The sequence below is a fragment of the Cervus elaphus genome, chromosome X, assembly GCF_910594005.1.
Source record: "Cervus elaphus chromosome X, mCerEla1.1, whole genome shotgun sequence".
Taxonomy (NCBI): domain Eukaryota; kingdom Metazoa; phylum Chordata; class Mammalia; order Artiodactyla; family Cervidae; genus Cervus; species Cervus elaphus.
Genome location: NC_057848.1, coordinates 47,731,722 through 47,744,391, shown reverse-complemented (window position 1 = coordinate 47,744,391; position 12,670 = coordinate 47,731,722). Strand labels below are relative to the sequence as shown.

Here is a 12,670-nt window from a genome sequence, read left to right as displayed (position 1 = left end):
TAGTACCAGCAGTCTGAACATCTTATTTCATGCTAAATTATCTTAGTCTTAAAATTCAAATATTGGAAATTTATGTTGTGATTTCTCTTGATTTGTCTTGATATAGGATACAGTATAGAAGAGCCATGTAAAATATCAGTACATCAGTTCCAAAAGTAAAAGTTGCAAACAAAATGTATAATCACTACTACCCTAAAAATATTTTTAGATCAAATATAAACAAATGAATAAATGAATGACTCAAACCCTACCGTTAAGAAGCTTATAACTTTTAGGGGTGGAAAATCAGTTTTGGTTCACTAGTTGAAAATAGATTTTTATAGTTATTCTGATTACTATGCTTGTGTTTTTAGTTCCTTTCTTGGAGTTATTTTGGGGTCTTGTTTTATTTTTCTTTGCTTTCGAAAAAGGAACTTTGCTTTGGTCTATGCTTCAGTTAAAAATTAATGGTTAGGGTTCAGAAAAACATTATGGTTTATTCTAGTTTCAATTCACAATGCAGTTTGCTTTATGTCCTTCCTTAGAATTACTGTTTCTAGCCTGAGCTGACCTTTCCCAGCAATTTCACTGTTGCTGCTGAGAGGGGTTGAGGGTAGTACAGGGGTCACAGTAGGCAGAGGAAAGGGTCTGAATACACTTGAGCTTGGATATTTTCTCCCTTACCTTCTCTCCTACTATTTATTTCATTCCTTTATATCTGCAAATACAAGAGCCACCACTTGGCATCATATGCCTAGGTTTTGCCAGGTACACTGAAAATCATGAATTATCTGTTTGGTAAAAAATAACAGGTTATTGCATAGCTGTCATCAAAGGATATTCATTTTTTTATTCTAATTCAGGTTTCTATAGTCCTTTCCAAAAAAATAGTTTGACGATGATGATGATGACTAAATTGTATTAAATAATTACCATGTGCCAAAAATTATTCCAGACACTTAATATGTAGGGCTTCCCTGAAAGCTCAGTTGGTAAAGAATCTGTCTACAATGTCTACAATCTGTCTAGAAGACCCTGGTTCGATTCCTGGGTCAGGAAGATCCGCTGGAGAAGGGATAGGCTACCCACTCCAGTATTCTTGGGTTTCTCTTATGGCTCCGCTGGTAAAGAATTGCCCGCAATGCAGGAGAGCTGGGTTCGATCCCTGGGTTGGGAAGATCCCCTGGAGAAGGGAATAGCTACCCACTCCAGTATTCTGGCCTCGAGAATTCCATGGACTGTGTAATCCATAGGGTCACAAAGAGTCAGACACGACTGAGCGACTTTCACTTTCACTTAACATGTATTATATCATGAAAGTAACACTGTGGTCCCCATTTTCCAAATGAGAAATTTAAGCACAGAGAGTTTAAGTAATTTTCCCAAGGTAACAAAGCTAGAAACTGGTGGTCTGATTGCAGAGATCTGTCTCTTAACTTTTGCATTCTACTGAAATTCACACATGAAATGTAAATAAAAATCACAAAAAACATTTCACACACTGAAAGCAGAACCTCAGTGTCTATTCATGATATATTTTAGATAAATTCTGTATGCATGTCCAATTCTTTGTGACCCTATGGACAAACTCTGTATACCTCTACTTTAATGTATTGTGACAAGTTTCATAAATGAAAAATGTTTTTAAGTGTACGCTCAGTTACAACAAGAAACAGGCCAAAGCAATTTCAATTTAATACTTATTAAGAAAAATCATTAAAGGTTGATGCCATATATCCCAAGTTATTATCTTAAACTGACTTTTTATGAAAGTCTAAACAAAACCTTAATAAGAACTGCACATCATAGTCCTGCTCTATTAGGTCTTTACTGCATATTACTTACCAAGTAAAAACATAGTGCCTCTTTTATAATGTCATGTGTATACTAAACCAATCCTTGCAGAAGATGTAATATACTGTAAGGGTATTTTCAAATGGTCAGTGTATCCGTTTACAATTTTCTAGACATCACACAAGCCCATAAATACAGTTCTAAAAACATGTCTTAATATAAACTTGAAAACCAGATCATTCTTTTTACATTGTTTTCTTTACTCTCCTAGAGAATTGGACAATATAACATTGTAGTTAAGAGCCTGGACTCTGGAGTCAGATTTGGCTTTGAATACTGACTGATTTTGTCATTTACTGGCTCTCTAACCTCAGGCAATTAAGTAACACAGTCTTGCCGAACCAGGGTTTCCCATGTGGCACTAGTGATAAAGAATCTGCCTGCCAACGCAGGAGACATAGAGACTCGGGTTCAATACCTGGGTCAGGAAGATCCCCTGGAGAAGAGCATGGCAACCCACTCCAGCATTGCCTGGAGAAGTCCATGGACAGAGGAGCCTGGCGTGCTATAGTCCATAGGGTCTCAAGGAGTCAGACAGGACTGAAGCACTTAGAATGCACACATGCCTTGCTGAACCAGTGTCCTCATCTGCAACGTAAGGGTGATGATAATAGTAACTGTCTCATATAGTGGTTTTAAGAGTAAGTGAGACAATGAATGAAAAGCATATAGCAGTGTTAAGCATATTTTTTAATTTAGAAAATTTATTATAGGGTCAAATGATTGGAAAGTTACCTTGAGTTTATTGGCATCCTACTAGCTACTATAGATCCTGCTTTCAAACTGATATCAACTTTTTCATTTCAGATGATGTCCTCCCTAGCGTTTAGATGTTTTCTCTCTTTAAAGTTTGATCTCTCTTTACTTACCAATTTAGCATCTATTATTTTTAAATTATCATCATCTTCATCATCAAAGGCATGGATAAGTAGAATGGCACTTTAAAAATAATCAAATTCTACTGGAATTGGTCCCCCATTAACAGTAGCTGTGTGTATCTGCTTCTCATTAGGAGATGAAAGAATTTTCTTACCACTTATTTTTCAAAATGGAAGAAACAAAGAATATTTGATTATAGACATTTAGTGTGCTAGAATTTTCTTTTTGAAATTTATTTGAATAATTTAAATTTAATTTCAAAAAGAAGACATAAGTTACAACCACATGTTGGAATCTACCAGAAAAATCAGTTACCATTTTTCAGTAATGTAGTATTGAAAGTATTGTTCTAAAAGAGGCCCTACTACCTTAGAAGCTAACAAACTAGTCATAACTCATTCTCTTTAGCTCATAAATATTATGTAACAACTGGTTTAAACAAAGAAGGGGATATAAACAAATGAAAGACTTGTTCCCAGACCTGAGTCATGTAATGTCCATAAACTGAACTATGAATAACTGCAGTGTAATTTATCAACAGATACAGAATGTTAAAATCTTAAAGATTATCAAATCCAACATCTGTATTTACAGATGAAGAAACTGAGGTCCCGAAGGGTCGAGAACACACAGAGAGAACTGGGACTAGAACCAAGGACACCTGGTTCTACCTCTTTTGTTTCTTCATCTGTTATTGTAATGATGTAACACAAACAAAACATATAAATTGCTAAAGAGGTTTTCTAAGGGGGTATCAAAGACAAAACTGAGCCAACAAGAAAAGCTATTTTATTGAGGCCATAGCAATAGACAGAGCACCCCAGATTCAAAGATCAGAGTGTGTGGGCCAGGTGGTTTTGCCCAAGACTTATAGGAGGAATACATGATTTACAGTCGGAATTGTTTTGTACTCAGGAAATCTCCGTCACTCAGATGAACAGGAAATCTTTTCTGTGTCTATCTAGTTGAAGAGAAACAAATAGTTCTAATCTCAGCTAATTATTTATGAGAGAGAATGGGAAATTGAAGAATCTGTATCTGGCCTTTCAACAGGTTCCAGCCAGAAGGGAAAGATCTGTGTAAACAAGGGAGTCGTATACAATTCTGTGGGAGTCCTGAGAAAGAAAGGACAGAGAGCTTTAATCTAATAAGTCATAGGCAAAAAGGTTTTCAACTTGGTTATTTCTGTTTATTTGTTTTGTGGTAAGCCACTTCCTAAAGCATAAAAGGGTGGAAGGACGTCTGAAAGGAAAAGCTTGGGGGAATCCCTTAATCAGCTCTGTACTCCAGGAGCATAAGGCTGAGGTAAAATCCAGCATTGTCAGTAGCAATTTGAATGTGGAGAACGTTTATTGGGTAGATGAGGGGACTGAATTCCTGTGGGTTGGATGCCCAAACAGAGCACCAGGAATGACAAGGGTGGGTGTAGAGACCAAAAACTAAAGGACAGTAAGCGAAAGTTGCTCAGTCGTGTCCGATTCTTTGCAACCCCATGGACGGTACAGTCCATGGAATTCTCCAGGCCAGAATACTGGAGTGGGTAGCAGTTCCCTTCTCCAGGGATCTTCCCAATCCAGGGATCGAACCCAGGTCTCCTGCATTGCAAGCAGATTCTTTACCAGCTGAGCCACCAGGGAAGTCCAAAGGAAAACAAAGACAGCCCTTATCTCCTTTACAATTGACATTTCCTTTATGTTCATCCTACAAAACCTACCTCTGCAAAGTTGAAGAAAGAGAACTAAGATATTTGCTAATCAACATCTGCTGACTGTACAACCATGTAAACAATGTATCAGTTCAGTTCAGTCGCCCAGTCGTGTCCGACTCTTTTCGACCCCATGAACCACAGCACGCCAGGCCTCCCTGTCCATCACCAACTCCTGGAGTTTACTCAAACTCATGTCCATCGAGTCGGTGATGCCATCCAGCCATCTCATCCTCTGTCGTCCCCTTCTCCTCCTGCCCCCAATCCCTCCCAGCATCAGGGTCTTTTCCAAAGAGTCAACTCTTTGCATGAGGTGGCCAAAGTATTGGAGTTTCAGCTTCAACATCAGTCCTTCCAATGAACACTCAGGACTGATCTCCTTTAGGATGGACTGGTTGGATCTCCTTGCAGTCCAAGGGACTCTCAAGAGTCTTCTCCAACACCACAGTTCAAAAGCATCAATTCTTTGACACTCAGCTTTCTTTATAGTCCAACTCTCACATCCATACATGACCACTGGAAAAACCATAGCCTTGGCTAGATGGACCTTTGTTGGCAAAGTAATGTCTCTGCTTTTTAATATGCTATCTAGGTTGGTCTTAACTTTTCTTCCAAGGAGTAAGTGTCTTTTAATTTCATGGCTGAAATCACCATCTGCAGTGATTTTGCAGCCCCCAAAAATAAAGTCTAACACTGCTTCCATTGTTTCCCCATCTATTGGCCATGAAGTGATGGGACCAGATGCCATGATCTTAGTTGTCTGAATGTTGACCTTTAAGCCAACTTTTTCACTCTCCTCTTTCACTTTCATCAAGAGGCTTTTTAGTTCCTCTTCACTTTCTGCCATAAGGGTGGTATCATCTGCATATCTGAGGTTATTGGTATTTCTCCCAGCAATCTTGATTCCAGCTTGTGCTTCTTCCAGCCCAGCATTTCTCATGGTGTACTCTGCATAGAAGTTAAATAAGCAGGGTGACGATATACAGCCCTGACGTACTCCTTTTCCTATTTGGAACCAGTCTGTTGTTCCATGTCCAGTTCTAACTGTTGCTTCCTGACCTGCATACAGGTTTCTCAAGAGGTGGGTCAGGTAGTCTGGTATTCCCATCTCTTTCAGAATTTTCCACAGTTTATTGTGGTCCACACAGTCAAAGGCTTTGGCTTAGTCAATAAAGCAGAAACAGATGTTTTTGTGGAACTCTCTTGCTTTTTTGATGATCCAGCAGATGTTAGCAATTTGATCTCTGGTTCCTCTGCCTTTCCTAAAACCAGCTTGAACATCCGGAAGTTCATGGTTCATATATTGCTGAAGCCTGGCTTGGAGAATTTTGAGCATTACTTTACTAGTGTGAGATGAGTGTAATTGTGCTGTAGTTTGAGCATTCTTTGGGATTGCCTTTCTTTGGGATTGGAATGAAAACTGACCTTTTCCAGTCCTGTGGCCACTGCTGAGTTTTTCAAATTTGCTGGCATATTGAGTGCAGCACTTTCACAGCATCATCTTTCAGGATTTGAAGTAGCTCAGCTGGAATCCCATCACCTCCACTAGCTTTGTTCGTGGTGATGCTTTCTAAGGCCCACCTGACATCACAATGTATAGCTGATTAATATAACACAGTTTACAGCCTGTCTTGAAGATGCTTCAGCCAAGACTAAACTGTGACTGTAGCTTCACCTCTCTAGGCTCCAATTTCTCCTCTGGAAAAAGAAAAGGGAGTTGGCTTTGCGGGGGGGGGGGGGGAAATAATTTTCCCTCTACCCTTCTAGGTTCTTGGATGAGACCCCCTTGTAATAAAAAGAAAGATAAACAGGAGAAAAACAAGCAAGTTAAATAACATATATTCCTCCTGTATTCATGGGAGATACCCAGGAAAACTGAGCAACTCTCCAAAATGACCTAAGTCATGTGAAGACAAAAGATGTGAGGGGAGTCAGTCACGGGAGGGTATTAGGAAAAGCACAGCAAATAGTATGGTTTATGGAGATTTAAGTCATTTCCTTCTCTGGTCAGAGCTTCTAAAGATTCAGACTTACCCTTCTCTTCCTGGTAGAGAGAATGAGTGCTTGTGTGGTCAGTCACTCAGTCGTGTCCAACTCTTTGCGACCTCATAGACTGTAGCCCGCCAGGCTCCTCTGTCCATGGGATTCTCCAGGCAAGAATACTGGTGTGGGTTGCCATGCCCTTCTCCAGGGGATCTTCCCGACCCGGAAGTGAACCCGGGTCTCTGTCGTCTCCTGCACTGGTAGGCGGGTTCTTTGCTACTGAGCCATCTAGGAAGCCCAGAGAGGGGGAGATACCCATACAAATGGAGATTGCCCTTATAAGTCTTGCAAAGGATAACTTTTAACTTGTCATTTTTAACTTGCTAAAGGGTCTCTTATAAAAGGGTAAGTCCTACTCACTTGTCAGATCTTTTCCTATGTCTGCTGTTTCTCAAGAATAATCAACTCATGGTGATCCTTACGCCAAAGAGGAATATTTTGGGGTGGCAAATTCTGCTCCCCTTCAGCTCGTAAACCTTTTGGTGGGGGAGGGGTCATGGGAAGTGAAATACTGTTTGCAAATAAAATCTTACCTGACAATTAGAAATAGATAAGGCTTTTATCTGTTATGTATTTCCAATTGCCAGGTAAGATTTCATTTGTCAGTTGGACAAGCTGGTCTCTAAGGTCCATTCTAGCTGCTTACGAGTCAGTGAATTCAAATTATGCAATAAATGAAGAACAATTAGCCATCCCAAGTAAAACTTGACCTATTTTTGCAAAAGAGCATCTACTCCTAGAAAGTGGTTGAAATGTGTGTCTATAATATTTGTAAACCACGTTTTTCCATTTAAAGTACTTGCAAAGAATTCTGTTGTAATTCAAATAGTTAATTCCCAGTTTTCTGCATTATAAGTTTCAGTTCTTGACATGTATGTTAACAATAATCATCTGCACTTAGAAAGCATTTACAATTTCAAAATACTTTAATGTCTTTTATCCACATAACAGTTTTATGAGGTAGCAGCTATTGTTACCCTTGTTTTATAGTTGAAAAGGAAAGTGCAAGAAGGTTAAGTGACTTGCGTTGCATAGTAGACATAACTACAGGCAGAACTGAGATTAGAATGCAATGTCTTTACTGTTATCTCAGAACCCTTCTTTGGGTCTTTTCTTTTTTTTTTTTTTAATTTTTTTCTGTTATCTCAGCACCCTTGAGTCTTTTCTTTTTATATAATGTTCCTTTTTCAAGGCCAGTTCTTTAAGTAACAGCTGTCCTGATTAAAGATCTCAATGCTAAGGGTGGTATCCTTTCCCTAAGAGCACTTTTTTTTTGCCATTTTCTGCACTGTATTTACTGTATTTTTTTAATCTTATTTTATTGTTCTTATAATTCCTTTTAAACATTTTATTCTCCTACTACATGTATTACCATGTCTTCCCCATGTGAATAGTCGTCCGTAGTTATCCATTTTCTAGTCCCACAACCAATATAAAAAGTCACCATATCCACCATGTTTTATCAGTTTTCTCTTGCTTTATCCTTAACGTCTATTTTCCAAAACATTCTAGCTGCCATCATTACTTAATTTCAGACTTAATCTTCTTACCCGTCTCCGTAGTGTTCTGCATTTTTTTAAAAATTTTATTGAAGTATAGTTGATTTACAGCATTAAATAATTGTGTGCAGCATGGTGGTGGTTTATCGTTAAGTCATGTCTGACTCTTGCAATCCCATAGACTGTAGCCCACCAGGATCCTCTGTCCATGGGATTTCCCAGGCAAGAATACTGGAGTGGATTGCCATTTACAGCATAGTGATTCAGTATTTTTACAGACTATACTTCAGTATAACTTATTATAATGGCTATAATTCTCTTTGCTATACAATATATCTTTGTTGCTTATCTATTTAATCTTTTAACCCCACATTTCTAATTTGTTACTTCCCTTTCCACACTGGTAACCATTAGTTTGTTTTTTGTATCTGTGAATCTGCTTCTGTTTTCCATATGTGTTCATTTGTATTGTTTTTTAGATTCCATATATAAATTACATCATACAAGTATTTGTCTTTCTCTGTCTGACTTGTTTCACTAAGCATAATATTCTCTAGGTTCATCCATGTTGCTGCAAACAGTGATACTTTTTTCTTTTTATGGCTGAGTAATATGCCATTGTGTGTGTGTGTGTATATAGTGGAATATATGTGTATATACCACATCTGAAGCCAATCATCTGTTGATGGGCAGTAGGGCTCCTTCCATTTCTTGATCATTGTAAGTAAAGATGCTGTGAACATTGGGGTGCATGTAACTTTTCATTTTTTCCATTTATATACCCAGGAGTTAGATAGCTGGATCATATGATAGTTTAATTTTTATTTTTTTTGAGGCAACCCCATACTATTTTCCACAGTGTGTGCACCAATTTACATTTCCACCAACAGTGTACAAGGATCCCTTCACTCCACATTCATTCTAGCATTGGTTATTTGTAGACTTTTTGATGATAGCCATTCTGATAGTTGTGAGGTGATATCTCATTTTTGTTTGATTTGCATTTCCCTAATAATTAGCAGTGTTGAGCATCTTTTCATGTGCCTGTTAGCCATCTGTACGTCTTCTTTGGTAAAACCCCTGTTTAAGTCTTCTGTCCATTTTTTGATTGGGTTGTTAATTTTTTTATATTGATTGTAAGAGCCCTTTGTATATTTTAGGTATTAACTCCTTGTTGGTCATGTTGTTTGCAAATATTTTCTTCCTTTCAGTAGGCAGATTTTTCATTTAGTCACTGGTTTCCCTCACTATGAAAAAGCTTTTAAATTTGGTTAGGTCCAATTTGTTTATTTTTGCTTTTATTTCTTTTCCCTTAGGAGACAAATCCCCAAAAAAATATTGCTGTGATTTATATCAAAGAGTGTTCTGCCTATGTTTTCTTCCAGGAGTTCTGTGGTTTCAGGTCTTGCATTTAGGTTTTTAATCCATTTTGAGTTTATTTTTGTATATAGTGTGAGGAAATGTTTTGACCTCATTGATTTACATGTATCTGTTTAGTTTTCCCAATAGCGCTTGTTGAAGAGTCTGTCTTTTCTCCATTGTATATTTTTGCCTGCTTTGTCATAGATTAGGTGACCATAGGTGCATGATTTAATCTCCAGGTTTTCTATCTTGTTCCATTGATCTTGTGTCTGTTTTAGTGCCAGTACTATGCATTTTGATTACTGTAGCTTTATATTATAGTATGAACTCTGGGAACATGATATCTCTAGCTTTGTTTATTCTGAAGATTGCTTTGGCAATTCAGGGTCTTTTTGTGGTTCCATATGAATTTTAGTATTATTGTTCTAGGTTCTGTGAAAAATGTCATGGGTATTTTAATAGGAATTGCATTAAATCTGTATATTGCTTTGGATAGTATGGCCATTTTAACAATACTAATTCTTCCAATGCAAGAGCATGGGATATCTTTCCATTTCTTTGTATCATCTTCAGTTTCCTTCATCAGTGTTTTATAGTTTTCAGAATATAGGTCTTTCACCTCCTTGATTAAGTTTTTCTTAGATATTTTATTCTTTCTCTTTCTGATAATTATTAATGTATAGAAAAGCAACCGATTTCTGTACATTAGTCTTGTATCCTGCAACTTTGTGGAGTTCATTTGTTAGTTCTAATAGTTTGGGGATGAAGACTTGAGGGTTTTCTATATGAAGCATCATGTCATCTTCAAAGAGTGACAGTTTTAATTCTTCCTTTCCAATTTGGATGTCTTTTATTTCTTTTCATCGTCTGATTGCTGTGGCTTGAAATTCCAATACTATGTTAAATAGAAGTGGCCATCCTTGTCTTGTTCCTGAATTTAGAGGAAAAGTTTTCTTTTTCACCATTGAATATGATGTTAGCTGTGTGTGTGTGTCATAAATTTTCTTTATTGTGTTGAGATATGTTCCCTCTACCCACTTTAATGAGAGTTTGTGTCACTGATAGATGTTAAATTTTTGTCAAATGCTTTTTCTATGTCTATTGAGATGATCATGTGGCTTCTATTTCCATTCCTCCTTTTGTTTATGTTGTGTATCCCATTGATTGATTTGTGAATTCTGAAGCATCCTTGTATCCTTGGAATAATTCCAGCTTGGTCATGGTATCTCATTCTTTCTGTGTATTGTTGGATTCAGTTTGCTAATATTTTATTGAGGAATTTTGCATGTATATTTCATCAAATACATTGGCCTGTAATTTTCTTTTTTTCAGTTGTGCCTTTGTCTGATTTTGGTATCAGGGTAATGGTGGCCTCGAATGAATTTGGGGATGCTCCATCCTCTTCAACTTTTTAGGATAGTTGGATGATAGATATTAGTTCTTCTTTATATGTTTTATAGAATTCCCCCATGAAGCTGTCTGGTCCTGGACTTTTGTTTGCTGGGAGTTTTGTAATTACACCTTCATTTTTACTACTAGTGGTAACTCTGGTCATATTGTCTGTTTCTTCTTGATTCGGTCTTGGCAGATTGTATCTTTTAAGAAATGTGTCTGTTTCTTATAGGTTGTCCAATTTGTTGGCATACAGAAGGGTTTTGTTTATTTTTTAAAAGAATCTAATCAGCCATCCTGTCCTTTGATTGGAGCATTTAGTCCATTGATATTTAAAGTAATTTTGATAGGTATGTACTTATTGCCATTTTATTACTTGTTTTCCATAGATTTTAAATGATAATCTTGCTGGGTAAAGTATACTAGGTTGCAGGTTTTTCCCTTTTAGGACTTTGAAAATATTATGCTACTCCATCTGGCCTGCACAGTTTCTATGGAGAGATCCGCTGATAGCATTATGGAGATTCTCTTGTATATGACTCTGTTTTTTCTCTTCTGCTTTAGAATTCCCTCTTTATCTTTAACTTCTGCCATTTTAATTATGAAATTTCTTGATATGGGTCTGTTTGGGCTTATCTTGTTTGGGATCATCTGTGCTTCCTGTACCTGGATATCTCTTTCCTTCTTCAAGTTTGGGACTTTTTTAGTCATAATTTCCTCAAATACATTTTTGACACCCTTCTGTCTATTTTCTGTTTTTGGACTCTGAATAGTGCAAATGTTGGAAAGTTTAATGTTATCTTAGAGATCTCTTAAGTTGTATTCCTTTTTTAAAATATATTCTTCTTTCTGCTGTTTTGATTCAGTGGTTGGTATTATTCTATCTTCCAGACCACTATGTGTTCTCTGTATCACTCAGGCTGCTCTTCATTCCCTCTAGTGGGTCTTTCTGTTTCAGCTTTTGAATTATTCATTTCTGATTGGGCTACTTCCTTGTTAAAGTGTTCATTGTTTAGATCAATTCTTTTCCATAATTTAGTGAACATGTTTATACCAATGTTTTGAATTCTTTATCTGGTAAATTATTATCTGATAATTTGTTTATTTCTGTTTCAGTATTCATTTTTTCAGGGCTTTTCTCTTGTTCTTTCCATTGTGAGTAGCTCCTCTGCATTTTAATTTTGCTCAACTTTCTCCATCTGTGTGTGCATGCTTAGTCGCCTCAGTCATGTTGGACTCTGTGCAACCCTATGTAGCAGTTACCTATTATGGTCTTGAAAGAGTTTTCTTATGTGGGAGCATCTCTATACAGACTGATTGTGCCCAGTGCCTTTGATGGGACAACTGGATTTGATGTGGATACAGATCAGAATTTTTCCTCAGGGTATGCTGGCAGCAATTGCCTTGGTAGGGTGTGGGGCTGGAAATGGAGGCGCTGGAGCTGGTCAGGGTGTGAGGTGGGGCTTCCTCTCTGCTCAGTGGTTATCTGTGCTCTGTCAGGAACAGAGTCTGATACCAAGTTGCTGGAGCAGAAGCCCGAAGGGTGGGGCTCAGACTGGTTGTGTTTCCTTTCAAGTGTGTGATTTGCCCTCACCCCGCACTGGGACATTTGCCTCAGAGGAGGGGAGCGGTGCAATAAGTGGGGCCCATGTGCAGACAGAGGTCTCATGCGCTGCCCGTATAGGGGTCTGCAGCTCTACTCAGATGCAGCCTCGGGTGTGAGCCCCCTTCATCACTCACAGTTGATCACTGCCCACTGCCTCCACCACCCCTGCTCTCTTGCGGAACTGCTCCACAGGTCTGGTAGGACCCGCTTGGACTCTCTGCATGTATCAAGTAGTCCATTGGGGCAGAGCAGCTGCCCTCAGCGATCTGGGCTGCTTCGGAGGTGCTACCTGAGGAAGTGTCAACCACAGCTACCACGATTCCACTGGGGCTCTGCCCCGCTACGCTGGGT

General features: G+C 38.2%; 1 protein-coding gene across 2 annotated transcripts in view; it reads left to right on the top strand.

Moving 5' to 3' along the window:
- Positions 1–12,670, top strand: part of TENM1 (teneurin transmembrane protein 1) — an 882,499-nt gene that overhangs the window by 562,992 nt on the left and 306,837 nt on the right. The window lies entirely within an intron of this gene.